The 22440-nt window shown below is 38.4% G+C and overlaps 1 protein-coding gene across 13 annotated transcripts in view; it reads right to left on the bottom strand.

The window, feature by feature from the left end:
* MBNL3 (muscleblind like splicing regulator 3) overlaps positions 1–12316 on the bottom strand; it is a 122359-nt gene extending 110043 nt beyond the window's left edge. For 9 of the 13 annotated variants that reach the window (XM_079122685.1, XM_079122682.1, XM_079122687.1 and 6 more), the window contains exon 1: positions 11186–11387. The gene's annotated coding sequence lies outside the window, so the exon portion shown is untranslated. Of the gene's footprint in view, positions 1–10786; positions 11163–11185; positions 11388–11420; positions 11439–12159 lie in introns of those variants that run through there. The other 4 variants (XM_079122680.1, XM_079122679.1, XM_079122681.1 and 1 more) reach the window with 4 other exon arrangements.
* Positions 12317–22440: the final 10124 nt, after the last annotated feature.

The following is a 22440-nucleotide window of genomic DNA, read 5'->3' as shown; positions in this document are numbered from 1 at the left end:
AACTGTATACTGGCTGCAACAGGAAATTCTGAATTATTCACACTCAAACCACCCACCTTATTCACCCTACTCTATGCTATTCTGTAAATGTTGCTTACAGTAAAACAGATTCTAAAGGCAAAGGTAGTCTCTGGCCCCAGAACATATTATTATTGCTTTCTACATAGCTTTAGCAAACAGAATAAAAAATGGTTAAAACCTGTCACTCCCAGGGTGTGGAAATGCATGCAATTTCATCCATCAACATTTTTAAGTTTTTATCATGAAAAGTCATGCATATAACAGTTTAGGGTTTTTTGGTTTTGTTTTTGTTTGGGGGGGTGTGATGGTATAATTCTATCATGATAATTTGTTTTACATCTCATTTCATAACTTGATTGCTAATTATACAACCATTAGATGTGTATGTCTTTCTATTTTAATGAGTTTTAAGTGTGGTCTGAAGAAGGAGTTATAAACTCATTTTTAATCACAGAATTTAGTAACTAACTCAGTAGAACCGACATTATATTTCATTCTCAGAAAAGTAACTTAAGTTTAACAATTAAACATCTGACGAGAAGCCTAATTGGATTTCAAGTCCTCAGAGTTGAGAAAGCAGCACTGCTTTAAGGCTCTGAAGGATGTCCGCAAGAGGAGGCCTTTGGGAATGAATTCAACATGTCAGGGGCAGAGAGGGATTTAATAGCACTGGGAGAGAACAGAGAAAGGGATGGAGGGAGGGTGAAGACAAGATCCTTATGTTCTTGCTGAAGACACAATGGTACCCCAGAAGGTAATATTGTCCTTTATCCAACAATTATTTAATTCAAAGTAATCTGCATAATTGTCCACATTTCTAAAGATGATTCCCATCTCCTAGTGGATTGAATACAGTACTTAATCTCCTATCTGGCCAAGGAAGTAAATCCTTTTTGTTTCCTACTCCTTGGTTCAATTATTGGAAATGCTATGTGGTTATTGTCATCTTTATTTGTACAATCATTCCCATTAATGCCCTAGGCATTTGAAAAACACACATAACTACCAAAGAGCTTAACAAACATCACTCAGTATCAGGCCCAAAGCCCGCAGCATCTTTTAACCACCTTTCTCTCAAAAAATAAAAAAAGAGGAAAAACCATTTCTGATCCAGTCTGAATTAACATCCAACAAAACACTGATTTTAAACTTTTTTGACAGCAACACGAGGTACATCCTAATTCAGTACATATGTGCGTGGATTTGAAATAACAGACTCACGTGAAATGCCTAATTTTAGTAGATGATACACTGATATTTTATGGAATTTTGTTTAAAAGAAATGCCAAATTGCAACCCACTAAAGGGATTTCATTATGTGCTAATGAGTTGTTGCCTAACACTTGAAAACTACAATGATAGAACGAATAGACTTCTTTATACTACAGAGTAATGTTGTCAGGTCCAAATATAGCAGGGTAAATCTTCATTTGACTTTGATGCCAGTAGTTCAGACTACAGTAACCTGAACCTGAACCTGAACCGGATTGAAATATATTTTTAGATTACCTACAAAGAAAGGGTTTGCTGAATGAAAAAATAATATCAAGAAAATGGAAGCATTTGACTTCTTAGAACAAGCTACTTCTAAGGTTTTTGAATTATTATTTAAATTCAGCTATGTTGCTAATTGTAATGAATGTTAATAGGACACGTACTTAGAAAAACCTTGTAAGCTCTTAGTCCAAAACAGTTTGTAAATCAGAATACTGTCTTTACTCTGAGTTAGCAAATATTTTAGTATATCTTAACATTCAAACTCAAGTGTTCAAAAAATAAAATCATGTTTTGATGTATTATTTTTTAATTCATCAGTCACTTCTGTTTATAAATTTGCTCGAGGCATCATTTAAAAATAACAAATGTAAGGGTATACAGTTTATTTGTAGAGCATTTTAAACTTCAGAAAACCTTTTCACTTTTGTGAACTGGTAATGACCGGCAATCCCTGGATTACTGAATATTTAAAAAGCATATAATGACATTTGCCAGACTCAAAAAAATGAAACTTAATATTTGGTTTGTTCTTCATGTGACAGATTACTCAATCCCATGAAGAAACCCAGGTGTCTGGCCTTCAGTGATTGCCTCTATTTTAGAGGTACAGCCCACCCCTGCCTTCCCCCACTAAGTTTGAATGATATGAAAGAAATGAAAATTTCAAGGTAAAAAACCAAGCCAAGTTTGGAGGAGGGGGTGTCATATGACCTTTATATGGAGGTACCTACTAAAAGAACTCAGAACAGATGTTTATCTTTTATAAACATTGAACTTTTGGCAAATTGAAGGCTTAGCAAGCTAAAGGAGTGAAGGACAGGCCAGGAAGTCAGGGATTCCTGGATGTGAACCCAACCTTGATCTTAATTCTGTTTTTGCTCTAAATCAATGCCAAACTCTTCACACCTCAGCTGCTTTATAGCAGGCAAGAATTATACTGGGGAACAAAACTGTTTCCTGGGAATAGCATGGGTTATATGGTTAATATTTCAGCTCTCAATGTTACTTCCACCAAAGGAAAACACTGTGAATATTATTTACCTTTATTATAATAGGGGAATCCAAATAAAATCTGTACATCTTGCTGAACTGACCTTGAAAAGAGATCATTCTTTCCAATCCTTTCCAAGTTTTTTGTCCACTTTAGTTATGATCAGTTATTCAACAAATTAGGAAATTCAATCATGTAATCTTACAGGTTTTAAAAGTAACTCTTAACACCTCTGCATTGAACATTTTCAGGCACCTAATGGGAAGTTTGAGGACCTCAGGTTTCTTTAACCCCTTTCCACTGGGCCATCAACCTAAAGGAAATACCTTTCCCACTCATGTTCCCTTTTGACAACCTTTGGGAAAAAATTAGTTTGTTCCTGTCAGGAAAAGAAGCTCCATTCTCAGCACTACCAGGCCCCACATCCATAGCTAGCTCTGCTCTCACTGCTGTGGGCTCTTCAAAGGGCAGAATGTGGTTTCACTTTCTCCCCACCTCTCCATGAGAAAAGCGCCTTGGTCCCTTCGTGGCATTTAATGAATGGTCCTCTCTCCCTGGATTTGGACGGTTGGTCCTCCCAACCAGTCATTAACTGGCAGGAAATGCCCTCCTCAGCAATCACTATTGTGTAAATAAAGCTATAAACTTTTGAAGGCCCCTGCAATCCCAGACCCCAAAGCTGCACGTGTGTGTGGGGGGATCTTGATTGTAAAAGCACTGCCTTCCAAATTAAACTCGAACCACATGATACAGTTCATAAAATATACAAAACATGCAGTCCAGTGACAGATTTATTGTGGTCTTACAGAATAAAGAAAAAAAATCGCTATATGGAAAACACAGCTACTTTTGACCCAAATAGCCCCCAAACAGGAAGTTTAAAGCAAATCAGCCAGCTGTGGCCTCAACTAAGTTACGAAGGAGACCAGGGCAACCAGCATTTCCTGTCATTGCTTGTCACCATTTCTCAGTGGTTCTATCTGAATTGTTTTCTTAGATGGCTAAAAATATTACAGAAATTTCTTTGGGGATATAGGCACAAGACAATAAGGAGGGCTATTATATGATCTAGGCTTGAGAGTGAAAAATATAACTTTTACAAAAAAAAAAAAAAAACACAGGTCACACATCTGATCACTTGAGCAGGATTTTACCACATTTAAAGGAATACTGGAATGATAGTGTTCAGAATCAGACATTAGATAGCCTAGCTGTTTCCTGCTAATTTTTATTTTTTTAAAAATTATTATTATTATTATTACTATTATTATGGTACTGGGGATTGAACCCAGGGGCACTTAACCAATGAATCAATCCCCAGCCCCTTTTATTTTTTATTTTGAGAGAGGGTCTTACTAAATTGCTGAGGCTGGCCTCTAACTTGCTATCCCCCTGCCTCAGCTTCCCAAGTCAAAGGGATTACAGGCATGCACCACCATGCCCGGCTCCTGTTAATTTAGGATCAACATCTGAAACCACAATTTTCATGTACCTGATTAGTAAGTGACAGAACCTGTAGACTACATTATCCCAGAGTACTAGTCTCTTAAGAGTTGCCTGCTCTCTCATCATCATCATCATTAGCCCCAAAATGACTTCTGCTAATTCAATGTATAGGCAGGTATAAGAGTCCTCTAATTGAATCCAATTATAGATTATCATCATCGTCATCATCATCATCACAATATCCACAAAATACAACAGTGTTCTCATGTTTTTCCAGCACTGTGAAATGCTATAAGGACGAGGTCATAGCATTTCTATGCTGTCAACTTCTCAATCACAAAGAACTATGGAGGGGAAGTTTTAGTAGGAAATAAAAGTATGTTTTAAATATTTGTTTAACTTTATTCTATTTATTTATTTTTACGTGGTGCTGAGGATCGAGCTCAGTGACTCACACATGCTAGGCAAGTACTCTACCACTGAGCTACAACCCCAGTCTAAAAAAAGCATTTTGCCCTAGTATTATTGCTACACTGAATCTCTCAGTATATCTACATGAATTTCCCAACAGAGTCAGGTTTACCTCTCTGAGAAAGAGGATTAATACATGGGAGAGAGGAGTTAGTCCATCAGTTAAATGTTCCACCAAGGGCTGGGGATATAGCTCAGTGGTAGAATGCCTGCTTAGCAAGTATGGGGCCCTAGATTCCATCCCCAGCACTGTCAAAAAAAAAAAGTCTCGCCAAAATCCAAGGCTCTTTTCAAAAATGGCTCTCACTTGCAGAGCCTGTTAATCTGAGTCCAGCCCCTACCCTAGCTTGAGTGTTTACTGACTCCGAGTCTGTCTGCAGCTGAGGCCGCTGCTATAGGCAGTCATGGAAGAGAACAAATCACACAGGCTCAGCACCCCAGCTTCCCTCCAAAGATTCTATGATTTTGAAGCCCTTAGAGGTAAAACATGACTGTATAATGTGCACTGTTTCACTTCATAATTCCGGATGATCTATATGGTTTCTCTTTATGCGGCCCAATTAAGGGAGATGCTGCTGAATGAATTGGGAGTTTAAATTTTTCTCAGAATCACTTCTGAAAATAAATACTCCTTCCTCCCTTTGGGATCTTTGTCAATCTCAGAGAGCAAGAATTTTGAGAACATCAGTGTGCCCTTTAACAAAAAAGGCACCCAGAACAGCACCATTTATTGAATGCCTAGTTTTCAGAGCACAAACACAAACTCTTCACTTGGGTACTGAGGTGAAATGTGATCCCCACCACTATGCCATGAGTCTTGCTGAGTGTGTCTCTATACATTATAAGTAGAATTCAGGAAAAAAAATCATAATATATGAATCCAATATTGTTTTTTTCTTTTTCCAATTTGTTTGGTACTGGGGATAATGCAGGGGTGCTTTACCACTGAGTTACACCCCCAGTCCCTTTTATTTTTATTTTGAGCCAGGGTCTCACTAAATTGCTGAGGATGACCTCGAACTTGCAATTTTCTTGCCTCGGCCTTGAGAGTTGCTGGGACTACAGGGGTGTGCCACCGTGCCTGGCATGAATCCAATCCTAATAAAGCAGTCACCTTAATATTATATGACAATCTCATTTTCTCCATTTGTAAAGCAAATAACTGGGGAATTATAGGATATATGCCCAAGCTAATATTACAAATGGCCCTTTTGTTTTGCTTTGTTTTGTTTTCCTGCCTAAAGGCTGAAGACTACAAAACAAAATGTGAAACGTAAGCTCTCTAGTTCTTTCAGTCTCTCATTTTTGCTAACAGGTCACCCCTTCCACCGCTTTCCCCAACACACCCTCTCGTTTGGTTTCTTCATAAACCACATAAGGAGAAACTGCAAAAGCTGTACCTAAAGGCTGATGGTTCTCTGTGTACAAAAGATGATTGTGGTGGATCTGAAATGGCAGCTCTTTTCTACTGTGTAGACTTTGCTTTCTGGATACAGTAAAAAGAGGCACTATTCATACCTGTATCTTGGTAAATAAAAACCTATGCAAATCCAAACTCTAAATGGGCAATCAGTGTCTGACTGAAAATGAGACAGCTCCTTTTTGGGTTTCATCTATGACTTCATCGCTTTTTAAACTACACATGACAACAGGCACCGAGCTCCAATATTTCTTTTTTTACTTTCTTTTTTTTTTTAATCTAGTAAAAGAGTTTACAGAACTATTTCTAGGTACCTTCATGTTGAAAACTGATTTCCCTGTGATATAGGGAAAGTATGCTAAGTGTAACTTCAGGCAACAGAAACGCAGCAGCTGGCTTTCAAGCCAGTCCTCAAAAATCTCAGCCCAAAACCTGCCAAAGCAGGTTTCTCCCTGTTTATTTAGAGTTGCTGCTGCAGCAACCTACGTTCCACATAGTGTTCACTGTTGTTGATGTTTTATCAATAAAAAATAAAAATGCTACCTGAAATCACAGGAAGAATGTTCACAAAATGCAAGCACATATTAGAAAAACGAATATGTTCTTGGATTTATGTAAACTTTTACTGAGACCTACAGGCATTGGGGATATGAGGTAAAGAGACCTAGAAACCTGCCTAATAAGGAGTTACTGGCACATTCAAGGGCACCTGAATGAGCCTAAAGAAACCTTTCTCAAATTCCCACCCCAGTTGCAGGCAACACCAAGAAGCTCAGAATTCAGAGAATATAATGGGGAAAATTTTAAGCCAATTTCAATAAACCAAAATGGAAAACCAGATCCAGCAAACAGTCTCTAGGATGTTCCTATGGCCTAAAACGTCTGAAGTCTCTAGTGACAACCCCTGCATTCTGTCCAGATTGCCTTTTTCTCAATTAGAAACCCTTTCTTTCTGGGCCCTTCAAGTTCACTCACTGTACAGGCATAAATCGAACTGCCTAAAATCAGAAACAAATCACTCCTTCTGCTCATGAGCCAACTTAATGCTGATGCAAGAAGGATTTGAGAGTGGACATGATATTTTAACAAGCATGACTAATTGAGTCTTAAATCTCTAATCAGGCTTCTTTTTTCCCCCTAACATTTTGTTCTCGTAGCTGTTATAAAGAGTTCTGGGAAGCTGGGCTCTGGGTCACCCAACTGTATTCCTAGCTACTTAAGAGGCTGAAATCGGAGGATGGTTTGAGCTCAGGAAGTAAAGGCTAACCTGGGAAACATAGTGCGTCCACGTCTCAAAATAATGAAAAAAAAAAGGAATTCTGGGGATACTATGATTCTTGAAAAGCACCATTTACATATACTACACATAGATACACATGCATGCACATTTAAATCAAGCATCTTTTCACTCTTGCTTCTTCTTGAGTTCTGAACAATGCAGCCATCCTTTTCTGAAAGTTAACTGTATGGAGTTAAACATTCAGAAGCCTGGCTCTTTTTCTAAGCCTCAGAGTGACATCACTTATGTTAAATATTTCTTATAGTTTATTGTAAATCTTTTTTCTTTAATTCTTAGAATTGGAGGAATGATGTAAAAATATATATATATATATATTTGTCTATATTCTTCCAAGAAGAAATGAATACATGGTTGTAAAAACTGTTCTAAACTGACCACTAATTGATGCACTTATACACATATGTTGTGTTTGTGTCTGTGTTCCCAGACCATTTGGGAGTACCTTTATTACTCAAATAAAAATAATGTGCAATTTTCTGGATTCTATTATTTTCCTCATCAATTTTTAAAAAACACTGTCACCCAATTTAATACCAAATAGAACAAAATGATGGATTTATACTGTGCCCTTACTAGAATGATCTGAAAATAAATATTTTCTGATCTCTTTTCGGTCCCATGGATGTCACTAACACCTGATAAGGTAACTGATACGTAATTTATCCTAATTCTCAAAGTTCTGTTCCCACTATTGTCACTTGGCTATCTTGAGGCAATATATAACCACTCAGGAAGAGCAGGATGCCACACAACCATCTGGTTTCCTTTAGATCTAAAAGCCCACATTAATATAGATCTAATTGCCGCCTTCTTGGTCATAGGTTTTGTTTGGTGGTTAGTTAGTTGACATACTACTTATTCTCAGAGAGTTTATTCTTATAGAGGGAAATTATCCGCTTCATTTTATATGAAGCTCAGGTTTCTGTTTTCTTATTTTCAGTTGTAGATAGGCACAATACCTTTATTTATTTTATTTATTTATTTATATGTGCTGCTGAGGGTCGATCCCAATGCCTCACACATGCTAGGCAAGCACTCACCACTGAGCCACAACTCCAGCCCCTCAGGTTTCTATTTTTGAAGTGAGGAGACATAGCATACCTCAGGGGAGGCAGAAAAAATCTCACAATGAAACAATTTCTGATTTCCATTTTCTTGATACAGCATACATTTATAATGGGGAAAATCTACCTGTTTGATCTAGTAGACATTGTCACGAGAAAACAACAGCATGGAAGTGCCTGGATGAAGTAAAGGTGAGTGTATCCTGCCATCTCTTTTAGACATTTGATAGTTATAACATGGCAGTGGTCATTATCTAACTTTAATTACAGGATCAAATTACTTGTCAAACATGTACTATAACTTATTCTTGTCTGCTCTGCCCCAATCCCTGTTTGTAATCCTATCAGACAACATAATTTATTTCAAAACAGAGAAATTCTGCCACCTTCCTGAATTTACTGTAACATAAGCAGAAAAGTGTAAAATTTTATGAATAAAAATCTTCCATCACTTCAGGGCTTCTCACTCCCTTCCTTCCTTCTCCTCTTCCCTCACATATAAAGACAGCTGGGTACAGAACCAAACTGTACTTCAAACTATATTGTCAACATCTGTACAATAGCCGAGGAACTATCACTGTTCCAGCATGTACGGTGCTGTACATTCACGCAAAAGACAAAACCTTTTTATTCTCAAGCTGATTTTTTCCTTTTTCATTTGTCAAGCTGGACTGATAATAATACACCTACTGGTTAAAATAAATAATGACTTACATAAGAGCCTGCAAGTACAATGAGAGGCAAGTAGAATACAGACTATTAGGGGAATATACATTCAATCTATTTTAAATTTTTAGATTCCTGCAAGTATACAAAAAGTCTTCTATTTAAATTAAAAGTTGTGCCCAAACATACTCCTCTGTGGGTTTATAAGCTATATGTTCTCTTTTTCATTCAACATTTATTAGGCACCTACTTTGTGCAAAGCATTATTTAGGTATAGGATAGGTGCAAGGGAATAATACGAAAGGTACTTTGGCCACCAGATCATAATCATAGGTTTGATCCTCCTTAAAAAGCAGCTGTTGTGAAATGCCTAAGACAGATGAGGGGGTAAAGCTGTTTTATAATAGCCCTGGAAGTCATTATGAGTGCTTAAAGCAGCAAAGGAAATCAGAGAAATGAAGTAGAACTTAGAAGTAGAGCAAAACATGCAGTCACCACCTATAACCCAGCACTATATCAGTTCTCTCTCAAAATGCATTTTTTTCTGACAAACACCTTTTCTTGTATCCATACAAGGTCTCCAATCTCATCACTATATGTGGCAGCAGAATAACAACTGGCAAAATTTCCCCCTAATGTCTATAACATCAGTTTAGCTTGTCTACTCTGGCCCCAGAGTTTAGTATTTTCACTTTTAAAAAGGATGCATTTAGTCCAAAGTTGTTTAGAAGCAAGGAATCACATCCAGAAGCAAAGCTTACAGAATTGGGATCTAAGTAGGTAATCACTGAAAATAGAAGAAGTGGCTATTTTTCATTCCCCCATTGCAAAAATTCCAGTTAATTTATTGCTGTATGTATAGGAACTCTGAGGCATGAAGCAATGAACTGCCCCTCAGTCTTCTCTCAACAATAATCTTAAAAATGATGTGAAATTTATTATATAGTGAATTCCATTGTAAACAGTTCTGTTCTTTGTTTCTAGGTAGACTACAGCACAGCACCTGGGTAGAAAAACCATACTATGCTTTAACAGTTGCAAAGCAACTCCCCGCTTCCAGACACTTGCTGAAGTTAGTGAAAAGAGTACTGTCCACTGCACTGGGGGAAGTAAAAAGTGGACTTAGAATAATATCAGCTGGTCTGTGGGCAAAAGCCTATTTAGTCTATATTGGGAAAGTTTTTAAAAATATGAAAGCATCCCTTGAAAGTACTGTGAATTAAACATTAAATTAATTTAAAATGTATTTAAATATGAAGGACTAAATTTGCATCAGCAAAAGACTAAATGTGAATATAAGAAGGAAAAATCCAAGGTTTCTGGTAAGTCTCAATGTCGAACGTGCCTTTCCTCAGAAGGTGGGAGGGGTGGAGAAAAGGAAAAACCAGGATGAATTATATTAAGCATTGGTATCTAGTCATTTGTACAGCTATATCAACAGCCTGTTTTCTGACCATTATAACAGCAATCACCCCAAAACATATTGGTTAAACCAGGAAGCCAGCATAATGAAAAATTAACAATCATTTTTAAATTAAACGCTGCAATAGTTTAGTTTTAATTGATGCTTCCTCATGAACTTTATAGATATATATGGAGAGGCTGTGGGGATCTGAGCCCAACTTACAAACAGCAATTTAAGATATCTCAGAGAAAACTCCTCTAGAACGTATTACTTTAATTAGAGCAATATGGATTCATATACTGCATCTATATCTACCAATCAATAGACAGTGTTCAGAAAAACACACAGTAGGTCTACCACAATCATTATAAAATCACACAAATGAATCACCTAAATGCCAACTTTCATTATTAGTCTGGGTTTAATTTCGTTTTCTTACCATAAAAGTATATTGTGTGAGTGTTAAAAGCTAAAGTTACCTTTTTAATACTCTCCTAAAACCTACCTAAAATCTACTCCCATTCCCTTCAGAGCGTGGCAGTAAAAGTAAGCTGCCCAAATGTGTTGATCCGGGGCGGGAAGAGACCTAATTTGCCAGGAAGCTGTGGCACTGCTCACGATATCGCAGTGGAAATGGAGAGATGAGTTGTTAAAAGCATTTGCTGATGGTGTGCCATGCAAGAAGTTCCTTTAAATGTATTAAAAAAGAAGAGAGCGAGGGGAAAAAAGAAGGAAGGAGGAGAAGAAAAAGGAGGAAGATCAAAGCTCTAAATTCCAACAAAGTTTCAGGATTAATATTCCTTCTCTTTGCCATTTCATAAAATAAAGTTTAAAAGGCACTGCATTTCGTCGCGTCTTAAAAAGGCAGCCACTCTCACAAACCCCAACTTATCTCCAGCCTTACCTTATGCTGCTAGCGCAAACCCAGAGGCTAAGGGGCCCTGCTCTCAGCGGCAGCGGTAGGGGCAGCGGCAGCGACAGCGGCACATGCCATGTGTTAGCGGCAGAAGCAAAAGCAGCGCTGCGCGAGGTGGCCCCGGTGCCGGGAGAGCCTTTAGCAGGGGTGTATACTGAATGCCGCCATTTTAAAGCGAGGTTCCTCAAATCATTAGATATAAGCAAATTAAAGCCCGCCCCACCTACAGAACTTCAGGGCTGGGACGTGCTACCCGGCTCCGAGTCGGCCGCTGTGGGGTATAAAATGTCAAGTCTGGAGACACGCACATGGGGACTCCCGAACGGAGGCGACAATCCCTCCGCTCCCCTCACCCCCGTGCCACCCCTGTGCTTGTGCAAGCCTCCTTTCAGACCCGGAGGAAAGAATATTTTCTTTTCTCCACTCCGCGGGGGCCCTTTCCCGGGGCCGGCAGCGGGCTGGGGGAGGGGACGGAGGACCCGGGCCGGCCCTCCCCTTTTCTCCCATCCTCTTGGTTCAGTCCACTTGGAGCACACCTCGGAGCGCCCCAGCTCCCTCGCGGCGGCGGGCGGGCGTGGGGCTCCCGCCCCGGCTAGCGGCTGCCATAGCAACCCCGGCCCAAACCCCGCCCGGTCCTACCAAAGGCGTGCCCTCCCGTCCTGGCCGGTGCCCTCAACCAGATGTCCCCTCACGGAGTTCACCAACCCGGGCAGCCGGGGCCACGGTTTTCGGTGCCCTGCGCCTGACACACCGGGCGCGCTGAGGGAGCGGCGCTAGCGAGGGGGCTTTAGGCGCCAAAACACAACTCCCGCGAAACTGCCAGGCAGCGGAGCCGCGAGCGCCGGGGCAGCAGGAGCTCTGGGCTCTGAGGCGGCTCGCGGCAGTCCTCAGCCGCCGGCCCCGCCCCGCCCGGCCAGGTAGCGCGACGCTCCCCGCAGCGCCGCCGCCGCCGCCGACCTCACCTGACTAGACGCTGGGCTCCCAGCCGTGGCTCGCGGCTGCGGAACGCGCGGGAATTCGGGCGCGTGCTGCCCGTGCTCCAGAGCCCACCCCTGGACTCTCTGTCCTCTGCCTCCCTCTCGCTGCTCCCAAAGAGCGCCAAAAAGTCGCGCTCCTGATCACGCTCCGAGTGCGGGCACTTTCTTCCTGTAGGGCGCTGTTTCGTCGCGAAATATATTCTTTGTGTGATTCGTTCATTCGTGCCTGGTTTTCAGAGAGCGCAGCGCGGGCTTTATTCTCAGGGGGTGTGGCTCCTCTCCCCCAAACCTGGCCGCCCAGCCCCCGCTGCGAATGCCCTTTGTCATTTCATTATTAAGAGAAGGGGGGCAAATCATAACACTGGGCTTATCCCAAAGCCAAAACACAGGGAGCATGGACACATCCCGGGGGTTTCAGGGCAAAGGGGGGGGGCGGACAGCAAAGTTTCTAGCGCTTCAGGAACTGAAGTGCCAATGGGAAACGCAGGGTGCCTCAAAGCTGTGGGCTTATAGACATTTCAGAGACAGGTGAGGCAAAAAAGGTATTCCAAAAAACGACCCTAGCCAATACATAGAGCGACTCACTGCTGGTTGAATAGATACTCACCAGCTGCCTTCCTGGGTCCTCACCCTTCTATAAATGCCCCCAATCTTTTATTTCCCTCGAAGAACTTCGGAGAGGAAAATGTTGATCAGTGCAAATAGTTCCCTTCGACGGAGTTTGCTGGGTAGGAGGAGCCCGAGGTAAGCTTCCAGATACTTTTGAATGGAAAATGGACAAAGCAAATGCAATTTTATATTTTGATTAAAAAGTGTGCATCTGGACAGCTAAATTACAAGTTTCGATTTAATGCAAGTGTAATAGGAGCACCAGCTGTCCCTTAATTGGAGCCTCACAATAATAAATGCGTGCTTTTATTTAATTTTATGAGGACAATTGTAGTTGATAACACACGCATATGCAGGATCGGCAGTGACAAGCTCATAGCAATTCATGGCTGCTTTCCTGCAATCAACGGCTTCAACCGAGGACTGAGTTCTACATGCTCTGCAGAAAGTGCAAAAACATTGCAGGAGATAGTTAAGCAGCAGTTAGGTTGAGGAGTGGAGTGAATTCTCTGGCTAATTATACTTTTTAATTCTGCTGGACTGATCCAAATAGAATTTTCCAGCTCATTTTAGGCAAGAAATCAATCTCTGTTTGTTAAATGCAAGATAATAAGAGTGGGATCCTAATGGTTGGGAGGCAAAGACTGGGTAAAAACTGCCTTTCAAATGATTGAGAGAACTCCCAATGGCATTTGATAAGAACTGTGAAAGTCATCAGGACATTGTGTAGGGATAGTGTCTGATGCTTCGTATTATGGATTAAATCCTAGCATAAGTTAAACAGTGGAGTTGCTAGTGATCTCACTAATTCTTAACCACCTCTGTTCACCTTTCTCAAAACTTGCCAAGTTACCTGCATTACTGTAAAAGTAAAATTTGTCTAACATATAGGAAGTGGCTTTGGCAGTCCAGGAACTACCACAGCTAAAAGTAGATGTTGGCTACCACTGAAGGCTGAGAGAAGGGCAAGGCTGAATTATATAACTTTATACCCAATGATCTAACAAATGAGGAACTGTTATTGCTATGAGTCAACAAAGAAGTCTTTATGCTAAACCTAACCTGGGTCAACACCAGTCCTTTTACCTGTATCCACTATTGCAAGTCACATCTCCTGTGGGACACTTGGGGTTTCCCTAATACCACAGAAACTGGCTCAATTTTATTGTTCTTGAGTTGCTGAAATAACTGTTTTATTATAAGTGTAAGGCATACATCAGTCATTTTGTTAGTACTTGGGATAGTATACCTTCCACATTATCTATTTCTTGAAATTTCTGGTCAGTGAAATTGCAAATGAGACTTTATTAATTCTCTTTCTGACGCAGTGGTGGGGGAGTAACCTTGTAAACAAATTTTAGCCTGGTAAACTGTTTTCCTTTTACCAAGGGTGACATGTCCTTCACAAATGAAGCTAGGCAAATTTCCTTGCCACCCAGCCACTGGGGAGTTTTCAAAGGCCTAGGGAAATTACTGTTCCCTCCCCTCTGTATTTTAAAAGGGCCGATTTGCTCTCTGGGGTAGACTTACCTTGGAATTACTTTCCACTTTAGTGGAGTGGCCCAAACTACCCAACATTTTCTCCTCTGTTCTTCTTCGACATGATTGGAGGCATGACCCAGGAAAAATGGGGTTGTATGCTGAGTGACAGACTAGGTGAGTTCTTAGCATAATGTATGGATATTATAATCACTCCATGCTTTCACCTGTTCCTCCATTGCATTTTGGGATCCTCTCAGAACCATTCTCCTGATGTACCTTCAAAGGTGCAAAGACTTGCAACACCTGGATTTTCAAGTCCTGTCCCTCTGCCCCAGCCAGTCAAATGAAGGCATGTAATCAAACATTTAAACATACCTGAAACATCCCTATGTAGATCTGTGTCTTAAAGCTCAAAATGGACACCTATGTAAAAATGTAAGGCTAAGACTCTGGGTAAAGATGTTGCAGACTTAAAGGAGCATATTTTTCCAATAAAATATAATTAATTTTGACTGATGCAGGAAAGGATTCAAAAAGTTATATAATGATTTAGTAACAAAAGGATTATTGTAATCTACCACCAAACAAATATTGCTGTGTTTTTAGAGATGCTGGATAGGCGAGAAGTTACATTCTCTTCTGTATTAGTGCACTATGATTTTAATGAATTTTCACGTTATCATTATATTCTGTTGCAATTATCATTTCATTGCTCTTCTAAGCCACATAACTCATTTGTTATTCTCTTAAAAAGAGAGTCAACCTGTACTATTGGACATACCAGCAGGGTCATGCTATGGACAAAAGCTGAAGATCTCCTTCTTGCTTTGAATCCATGCAATTATTCTCACCAGCCCTAATACAATCAGCAATCGTATTTTTGCTGTTGCCGCGTTCCAGAGATGGCCCTGCAGGCTACAGCCCCACGGTAACATTTGTGGTCTTTTGGGAAAGAAAGCCTCTGGCATTGAAGGGTAGTTCAAGAGCTACAGGCATTATTTATTATTCATTCATTCTTGAAAAAGCCTTTTTCATTCAGAGTTAGAGATTTGGAGTTTGGGGTTCACAGAAAGGACTCAACTACAGAAAGAGAAGAAAAAGCAGGATCTGGTTGTTAAAAAAAGTTTGAGTGATCAAATGAATGTAGGCTTTCAAGGTAACCTGTTTGTAAAGTGGTGCAGACTGCATTTCTTACAGAAGAAAAGTTAAGGCAATTTAGAGATGAACAGAATGCTGAAATAATTACAAGCATAGAAAATAAATTGATCGATAATCCTTGGATTGCAAATAAAATTTCTGAAACTCAAGGGTTTGTTTGTTTTAACTTGGACAAAATTGTCAAACTTTCCTGGATTTATTCTAATAAATACAGAATAAAACAAGACAAATATTAAAGAACCACTTGCTCTATACTCCAAAACACAGTGGGGCCTGAGGGGTTTACAAGGTGATTTCTACCCCACCCCACCCCCAGCCTTTGAAGAATATAGTACACAAATTATCTTGGTCATTGAAAAGTATGGTACGTGTTTCTTTAAATCATCCTCAGAGGAAAATGGGCCAAGAATGATACAGATACCAGTGCTGCAAAAGATAAGAATAATACAAAAGTTTAGAACGTTATAAAAAAAGAAAACAAGACCTATTGTCACTGAGGAACATGATAATTATTAAAGCAAACACTTAATGTGGAACTATTCCACACTAGGCAGGTTAGCTCATTTAATTCTTGAAACAATCCCTATATTATTATGGTCCCATGTAAAAAACAGGTAAAGCCAGGCTTGCCCAAAGGAACAAAGTAACAGCACTATTAAGTAGGACAGCAAGGATTGTAAATCAGTTGTCTCTGAGGACAGGGCCCATGCTTTTTTATGCTTTTAACTACTACATAGCACTGAATATAGCTAGTGCAAGGTCCAGTTGGACTTGAACTCAGATACTTGCCCCACCTAGAATGCCATACTGCTTTAATTGATGTGGGAATTTTACCTAAAATGTTACAAATAAAATACAGAAACTTCTTTAAATAATTTAAATTCTAGATCAAGTATTATTTATTCCAAAAATATAAATATAATTTCAACAAAATATCAATATTATTGAAAAATGTATGATCATTCCAGTAAATATCAAAAAAATCATTTGATAAAATGAAGTTCCTATTATGGTTACCATCTAGTAATAGTGAGCTATATCTTTAATATAACATGAATGTATATTAAAAAATAAAGAACTAATTCCCTGGGGAAAAATGATGTTTCCCATAAAAACAGAACCAAAAAAGAGTGCTTTTAATCTTTATAAATTTAGGGTTTCTGAAAAATTCTTGTTCAGTCAATAAGGTATTAAAACAAAGTGGTCATAAATATTGGAAAATAAGAAACTAGAGTTTTTTTAATTAAAGACTTATTTTTTTAGAATAGTTCAGTTCAAAAGCAGAATTGAGAGGAAGAAACCCACAAATGTGATGCCTCCTCCTTTTATTATGTCCTCCTTTTATTATGTATTAGAGTGGTACATGGTTATAAGTGATCCACAGTTTATAATAGGGGTCATTATTGGTGTTGTATATTATATGAGTTTCTATAAGTATATAATGACATGTGTCCACTATTATAGTATCTTTCAGAGTAATTTCACTGTCCTCAAACCAAAATAGAAAAATTTTCTACAACATTATAGTATACATAGAAAAGTCACAGAACTCAGTGAAAGAGATTAAATATAACTACAGCTGGGTAAATTCAAAAAAGTTCAAGATAAGTCATCTTTCAAAGTCAATATATTACCTATGTCTAAGCCAACCAAAAAGGAGGAGAGTAATACAATAAAAGCAACATCATTAACATATTTGGAAACAAGTCAACATACACAAGAATTGTAAAAAATAGAAATGGTATAAAATACTGTATTTCTGAATGGGAACACCAATTGTATGAAGATGATACTAATTCACAGATTGATTTATAAATGTTGACAATTCAAACAAAGATATATGTTAATTCAAAAATGATACCACATTAATTGCACATGACTATCCTAGGGAAACAAATCTAAAAGAGTCCCCAAATGTTAGAATGTGTTATAAATTGACACTAGTTTAAATAGCAGAATTCAGATGCAAATCAGAAATATAGTTAAGTGAAAGAGGCTGAGACCAGGAAAAATCCCTAATTAATTTAGGAATTGGAAGTTTGATGGACAAAACTAAACAATGGGGGAAAGCTTTCATTATTTATTAAATTCACCTGGGGTCATGAATATGGAGAGAAATTAACAAAAGCTTTTATCTCTCATCATATACAATAATTCCCTATGAACTAAAAAACCAAATATTTAAATAAAACTCAAACATTAGAACGAACACACTATTTTATTATGGGGGATTTTTTAAAGTTTTGAATTAATAGGAAATATTACAAAGGGAAGATTGATTAAAAATAAAACAATACAATATAAAAACAGTATTGAAAGTAATATTAAAGTGTGGAAATGATAGAAACATCACGGATAAATTAATAACATCTACACTACATACAGAAGTATTGTGTATCTACGAGACCTATACTAGATCCCCAAGGGACAAATAGTCAAAGAACATCATGTAGCTGAAAGAAAAATACATGGTTCAAACAGAGACACCATCTAATATTCAACGAGTTGCCCAAAAGAACAACAATTTACAAACCCCAATACCACACGGGCTCAGGAGGAAGAGGTCTATTCCAGTTGTTGATGGCATTGAAAACTGAATTAAGAATCATAAAAATGTTCACAGTTTTAGTCCCAGGAATTCTGAACCTGAAAATTATCCAAAGGCAATAATTCAAAGAAAGAAAAAAAGAAACCTTAGTTTGACTATTAAAAAAACAAACAAACCCTAAAAAGCAACCTGGGTATCCAGCAAAAGGGAAATGCTTAAGCTATTCATTATATGTTAATGTAGTGAAATTATTTGAATACTATAATTTCAAAAATAGAAAATTGTGTAGGAAATAAAATATTGCAATGAAAATTATATTCTTCACTTCGATTGGATTCATCAATATATCAATATATATTGATTGGATTTATCAATATATATTGATAAGGATAATGATCAGGAGAGTCCAAATATTTACAAATTTGTTTTTTTAATTTAATATGAGGATATTTTTCTATTCATTTTTAATTTCTGGTAATTAATTTAACAAAACTATTAAATTGGAAAAATAAATATTTTAATGTGTGAATCAAACTTTTATTTTAAATAAACTAATTCTGTTTCTCTCACCTTTTTCACTTCAAAGTCTATTCTATCACCTTCTATAAATATTTCTCTGAACCTTCTGTTTCTCTCTTCATTTCTCCCTATTCCAACTATCCTTCCTTTGTTCTTCTTTCATCTCTTTTATTTTTATTTTTTTGCCTCTGTTTCAGAATGGTTAAAATATGGGACAGGAATATATTTTATTTTTCTGTTGAATAAAACATTGCTTTTGTTCATTTTTAAAGTGAATGCACTGAATTCATTATTTTAAATTTATTTTTTAATAAAAAGGACCCAAACTGAATTGTCTTTTAATTATGCACATGCAAGACTAAATGAGAAACTCCTTCAAGGCCCTAAACTTAAGTGTAAAGTACGCCATATCTTAATTCCATTCGATATATCACCACAAAAATAACAATGAACATAAATATGTAAAATTTACATTTGCATGTAACAGGAAACCCTTGGTATTCCAATTTTTTATTTTCAAATACCCATCTTTTAAACATTTTTTTTCCAATACTAGGGATTGAACCCAGGGCCTCCTGCATGGTAGTCAAGTGCTCTACCACGGAGCTACACCCCCAGTTCTTTTTATTTTTTATTTTGAGACAGGTCCTCTCTAAGTTGCTGAGGCTGGCCTTGAACCTGCAATCATCTTGCCTTAGCCTCCTGAGTAACTGGGATTACAGGTGTGTACCATTTCAATCAGCAAATATCCACCTTTTAATCATGCTGAAACATGCCCTAATCCTCATACAATGTGTTGATACACTAATCATGATCTCATTGTGTTTTGCTTTCATGTTGTTCTGACTGTAATATCAGTATGAATGGGTACTGTCGATCCTGGAACCTGGGATCAAAGTATATAGTAATGTACAAATGCAGGTAATGGGCAAAAACTTGAAAATATCTACTGGTGTTTAGTGACTTTGGGCAAGTTTTTTCACTTTCAATTTCCTCAGAAATAAAGTACCTTACTGGAAGCATATGTTGCAGGATTAAGTATTACAGGGTTGTTTTGTTTGTTTGTTTGATTTTGTAATGCTGAGGATAGAGCCCAGGGCTGGCTGCATGCTAGGCAAGTGCTCTACCACTAAGCCACACCTACTAATATGACAAGTCTTTTAAATTGTTTTTTTTAATTTGTTTTTTAAGATATACATGACAGTAGAGTGTGTTTTGACATATTATACATACATGGAGTCTAACTTATTCTAATTAGGATCCCATTCTTGTAGTTGTACAAGATGTGGAGTTTCACTGGTGGTATGTTCATCTATAAGGAATGGAAAGTTATGTCTGATTCATTCTATTATATGACAGGTTTTGAAAGCACTTAATGTGCTGCCTGGCAGAGATGAAGCTCTCTATCAGTGAGAGAAGATAGAGGTCATTGCACAATTAGGGGCACAGTATGCAAGGTGGCTTGACAAGAGACTGGCCTGGCTATAGTCATACTGCAGGATTTAATTTGAGGAATCTTCCTTTTACTTTTGGAAAACAGGATTAGTTGCAGGTCAGCTGTTCCTTATCAAACCTTGAAAGCAGTCACCAGGTCTGAACATTCTTTCCCGTTTTGGGGTGGAACGATGTGGCAAAGGGAGAGTGCTAGAGGTGGTCCATGGCCAGCCTTGTGCAGCAAAGAAGGGGAGAGGTCACTGTCAGTTGGAGAGCAGCTTAGGTTCCTACGAGCAGGGTAAGAGTGCCAGGTCAGTGGTCTACCTGCCCTGTCAATTGTGCAATCTGGCTGCATTATCTTGGATATGGGATAAAAGCCTGTGCCTTAATGGTGAGCATATGATTCAATGGCTATGTGTGGTCTGTCTGCTGATGCTAGGTAGGAAAAGGGAACTTGAACCTGAGACTGGTTGGTATGGCATATTAATTATGAGCCATGTTACCTGAGTCCATTTGGTAGCAGTGTAACTTGAATAAAGTTACTTAGCCTCTCTGTGCTTCAGTTCTTTGTTTGAAGAGTGGCATAATGATATTAACTACTTCATGGGATTCATGGTAAGAACTAAAAGAGAACATGTGTAAGCCTATTGGAATGCTGCCTGTCAGATCATGAGTGTGGCCTGTTTTTATCCAGGTACCAATAACCCAATCCTCAGCTTCTCGTTTGATCAGGAGAAATATATTCCTGGGTTCAGGGAAGACACATTTCAAATACAAAAGAGGGATATCATACATTTTCTCTTTGATCCCAAATCGAATGTGTCATAATAAAACCCACAAGGGAGTGAAGTCACTTTGGCACTGTGAAAACTTTGCAAAGGACCATAGAAACCAGACTGGGCCTCATTCTGAAAGCCTGGGTCATATGGGGGCATTCTTTTCCTCTCCAGGCTGCAATGAGACCTGAAATTTCCTGCCATCATGCCTTAATGTCTTCAAAAAACCCCTTTTGAAATGAACAAATTACCCAGGAAGAGTAACACATTAACCTGTTAGCTGGATGAACACTTTAGTGGAGATTACTTTTATCAGATTACTTAGTTTCTGGGAGCTAGGCCCTGAAGCCAGAAGATGAAGGATGGCTAAATGATGTTGCAAAGGAAGGAAGAGGAAAAGGGCATCTGGAAGCAGCTCAGGGGCTGCTGGGGACTAAAGTTTGGCAAATATATGCTCTGTAGGGTCTCTGGGATGGAGACTTACTGTCTTCCCCCCTCCCTTTATCTAGTTTTATTTTTCCTTCTATTTTTTTCTGTACCATATATTATGTAACACAGAGTCTGATACAAAATCAAAGGATATTTATGAAATTCCTGACAAGTGAATATTCACCAGAAGTCTCCCCTTGCTGCAGAGCTATCCTATTGTGAACACTATTAGGTCTGAGCAGGAGGAGGTGTAATCTGGAGACTGACCTACTGCATAGAGTGAGATAGGCACTCGTGGCCTGAACATAAGATGCACTAAGAAAGTACTGAAAAAATAGCTAGAGTGTCATTTTATACACTCCAGAAGCAATGTAGACGATCCAAGCAGAGATGTAGCAAATATTCAAGAAAATAGCAAGGTAAGAATGAATCCAAAGACCAAAGGAAAGCAAAATTTCCAAGAGAGGAAAATTTTAAAAAGAAACAGTTTTCTTTTTAATTGAGTGTCTCCTTTGTGCCAGTTTTATTTTACTGATCTTATTACATTCATTTCTCACAACAAAACAAAAGGATTTACTTTTAATAAATGGAAGACCGATCATCAGAAAAACTGAGAAATATATAGCATGATGTAGCAGCTAAGCGCCTAGACATGGATCTGGTTCGACTCCTGGTTCTGCCACTTCTTAGCTGTGTGACCTTGAGCAAGTTGCTTCGCCTCTCTTTTCTTCCTTTACCTTTTTGGTAAAAATGAGGATAAAAATACTACAATTGTTTTATGTAAATTTAATAAGGCTTCAATAAGTTAATATTTACCAAACCCTTACAACAGTATTTGCCACAGATGGAACATTTTGTGTTTGCTTAAATAAAATAAACTAGCCCAAGGTTATGAAGATAGTGTGGGAAAGAGGCAGCACTTGATCCCAGGTCCAAATCCTTCAGTCCTAGCAAAATCCCTACTTTCTCTGTGGAACCCAAATTTTACTTCTTTTCATGGACTCCTTGAAGTCCCCAAAGTCCCAGGAAATTTGTATTCACCACCCTCACTCTGTTTCACAGCTTAATATTTGGTCACAAACTCCTTGCTTAATTTGTTCCTCCACATTATCTTTTCCCCAAACTAGCTTGTGTACCTCTTGAAGAAGACTTTAGAAGATGGAAAGATCTCCCATGTTCATGGATAGTCAGAATTAATATTGTGTCAAAATGGCCATATTACCAAAAGCACTTTACAGATTAAATGCAATTCCTATTAAAATTTCAATGAAAAAGCAGTCATGAAAATTCATTTGGAAAAATAAGACACCT

This window comes from Sciurus vulgaris, assembly GCF_902686455.1.
Source record: "Sciurus vulgaris genome assembly, chromosome: X".
NCBI classification, from domain to species: Eukaryota; Metazoa; Chordata; class Mammalia; order Rodentia; family Sciuridae; genus Sciurus; species Sciurus vulgaris.
The sequence above is the reverse complement of the archived record's forward strand: the minus strand, read 5'-3'. Positions and strand labels throughout refer to the sequence as shown.